The sequence below is a fragment of the Nicotiana attenuata genome, chromosome 5, assembly GCF_001879085.1.
Source record: "Nicotiana attenuata strain UT chromosome 5, NIATTr2, whole genome shotgun sequence".
NCBI classification, from domain to species: Eukaryota; Viridiplantae; Streptophyta; class Magnoliopsida; order Solanales; family Solanaceae; genus Nicotiana; species Nicotiana attenuata.
The window spans coordinates 3,179,334-3,183,039 of record NC_031993.1 but is presented as its reverse complement, the minus strand read 5'-3'; positions in this window follow the sequence as shown (position 1 = coordinate 3,183,039).

Genomic DNA, 3,706 nt, shown 5'->3' with positions numbered 1-3,706 from the left:
CGGGCTGCACGCCGCAGCAGTATATATATTTATACGGATCGGGCTGCACGCCGCAACAGTATATTATTGGATCGGGCTGCACGCCGCAGCAGTATATTTATTTGGATCGGACTGCACGATGCAGTAGTATAGCGCTTGGGCTGTAGGAGCCCCTCCGAAGTCTGCACACCCCCAGTGAGCGCAGTCGACTATTGTTATTGGATCGGGCTGCACGCTGCAGTAGTGTATATATATATATATATGGATCGGGCTGCACGCCGCAGCAGTATACTATATGGATCGGGCTGCACGCCGCAGCGGTATAATTATGATTTCGGTTATCGTGAGGAGTAAATGAGTTGAGTACTGGCTTAAAGGATTTTTACCTGGTTTCTTCATTCAGTTGCTGTTTAAACGTTCTTACTGCTTTGATATAGAACTGCTTAGTGCTCTTTTTACGAGATTTCTTTCCGTCAGTCATTGTTTATTGCTATTACTCACTGAGTCGGAGTACCTTCTTTACTCCCTGCACCATGCGTGCAGATACAGGTATTTCGGAGGCGTAGATTGAGCTATTGCTGCTATTCAGATCTCACCGGAGTCATCGAGGTAGCTGCTTGGAGTTCGCAGACCCGATTTCTCCCTCTATCCTCTTTACTTTTAGCATTTTAGACTATCTTTTGTTTAGGCCGTTTCCCCAGAATTGTATTAGAGGCTCTTGACTCGTGACACCAGATCGGTGGGATTTGTAGTGATATTTCTTATTTTCCGCATATTTCATCTACTGTTACAGATTCATAATCATGTTAATTTGGTATTTAAACTCTGTTATTTGGTAATGAACTCTAATTAAGGGATTGAGAGTATTGAATTGGTCGGGCTTGCCTAGCACTGTGTTGGGCGCCATCACGACCGGTTGGGGTCGTGACAAGTTGGTATCAGAGCCTAGGTTACTAGATCTCGCGAGTCATGAGCCGGTTTAGTAGAGTCTCGCGGATCGGTACGGAGACGTCTGTACTTATCCTCGAGAGGCTGCAGAACCTTTAGGAAAATTCCACATTCTTGAAATTCTTGTCGTGCGAACTTGTTGATTCGAATACTAAACTGCTCCCTATTCTATTCTCTCATAGATGGTGAGGACACGAGCTACTGGACGTGACGGACGACCACCAGTGCCACCTACTGAGGCCACCAGAGGCCGTGGACGCGGTCGTGGTTGTGGCTGAGGCAGAGCAGCGAGGGCAGCACCTATTGACCCACCAGCTGCCCCAGTTCCGGATCAGGCTCCAGCAGTACCAGCTAAGGCACCGGCTGTGCCCATAGTGATTCCGGGCCTTCAGGAGACATTAGCTCATATCTTTACAGTGTGCAAGGGCCTGGCTCAGGTGGTTTCAGCCACCACAGCACCAGCAGCTACTTTGCAGGCCGGGGGAGGCAATTAGACCCCCGCTGCTCGCACACCTGAGCAGGTAGCACAGGGATTACAGACTCCAGAGGCACCTCCAGCTCAGCCTGTACTACCAGTACAGGAGTTCAGGGTTCCAGTTATGCCCGAGGACGAGCAGCGTCGCCTCGAGAGGTTTCATAGACTCCAGCCTCCGACATTTAGTGGAGCTGAGGGCGAGGATGCCCAGGGTTTTCTCGACTGGTGTCAGCGGATGCTCCGTACAGCGGGGATTCTTGAGTCCAGTAGTGTGGCTTTTACTACCTTTCAGTTTACGGGAGCTGCCTTCACTTGGTGGGAGGCGTATGAGCGGTGTAGGCCGGCTGGTGCAACACCTTTGACTTGGCAGGAGTTCTCCACTCTCTTCTTGGAGAAGTATGTACCGCAGTCTCGCAGGGAGGAGCTGCGCAGACAGTTTGAGGGGCTACGGCAGGGAGATATGACACTGTCCCAGTATGAGATGAGATTTTTGGAGTTGTCTCGTCATGCAGTTTGGCTGGTTCCGACAGATCGTAAGCGTATCTGGAGGTTTGTTGATGGTCTCACCTACCCTCTTCGTGTTCTTATGACTAAGGAGCGAGTTTTGGGTGCCACATTCGAGGAGGTGGTTGATATAGCCCGAAAGATTGAGTCGGTTCGCCGGCAGGATCGAGATGAGAGGGAGGCCAAGAGGCCTCGAGGTTCTGGTAGTTATAGTGGCGCTCCTTCGAGGGGCTAGTTCCAGTAGGGTCGGGGTCGTTCTTTCAGGCCCGCTCAGTCAGTTCGACCCGAGTACCCAGGAGGATCTTTAGGGTGTGGTTATCAGGGTTCTCAGCATAGTCAGCCATCTCTCAGCCTAGTGTGTCACCGTAGGGTGCACCGGTTCTATTTGTGAAGAATAAGGATGGCACCATGAGGATGTGCATTGACTACAGGCAATTAAACAAAGTAACAGTGAAGAACAAGTATCCTCTGCCTCGTATTGATGATTTATTTGACCAGCTTCAGGGAGCGAGGGTGTTCTCCAAGATTGACCTCCGTTCGGGCTATCACCAGTTGAATATCAAGGATTCGGGTATTATGAAGACCGCTTTCAGGACTAGAAATGGGCACTGTGAGTTTCTTGTTATGTCCTTTGGGCTGACTAATGCCCCAGCAACGTTCATGCATTTGATGAACAGTGTGTTTTGGCCGTATCTGGATTCGTTCATTATTATTTTCATTGATGATATTCTGGTGTACTCGCGTAGCCAGGAGGAGCATGCACAACATTTGCGAGTTGTATTGAAGAGATTGAGGGGGGAGAAGCTTTATGCAAAGTTCTCCAAGTGTGAGTTTTGGCTCAGCTCAGTAGCTTTCTTGGGGCACTTGGTGTCCAGCGTGGTTATTCAGGTCGACCCGAAGAAGATAGAGGCAGTGCAGAGTTGGCCTATACCGACCTCAGCCACAGAGATTCGTAGTTTCCTTGGGTTGGCAGGTTATTATCGCCGGTTTGTTCAGGGATTTTCCTCTATTGCATCGCCCTTGACCAAGTTGACTCAGAAGGGTGCTCCATTTGTATGGTCTGACGAGTGCGAGGAGAGCTTTCAAAAGCTCAAGACAGCTTTGACCACGGCTCCAGTGTTGGTTTTGCCATCAGCTTCAGGTTCTTACACCGTATATTATGATGCTTTGAGAGTTGGGATCGGATGTGTATTGATGCAGGAGGGTAGAGTTATTGTATATGCTTCTCGTCAGTTGAAGCCCCACGAGAAGAACTACCCTGTTCATGATTTGGAGTTGGCTGCTATAGTTCATGCTTTGAAGATTTGGAGGCACTACTTGTATGGCGTATCTTGCGAGGTATTCACTGATCATCGCAGTTTTCAGCATCTATTCAAGCAAAAGGATCTTAATTTGAGGCAGCGGAGGTGGCTAGAGTTACTCAAGGATTATGATATCACCATTCTGTATCATCCGGGGAAGGCCAATGTAGTGGCCGATGCTTTGAGCCCAAAAGGCGGTTAGTATGGGGAGTTTGGCGTACATTCTAGTTGGGGAGAGACCCTTTGCAGTTGACGTTCAGGCTTTGGCCAATCAGATGGTGAGATTAGATATTTCGGAGCCTAGTCGGGTGTTGGCTTGTGTTGTTTCTCGGTCTTCCTTGTATGATCGCATCAGAGAGCGCCAGTATGATGATCCTCATTTGCTTGTCCTTAAGGACAGGGTTCAGCTTTGATGATGCTAGGGATATGACCATTGATGATGATGGCGTGTTGAGGATGCAGGGCCGGATTTGTGTGCCCAATGTGGATGGGCTTCGGG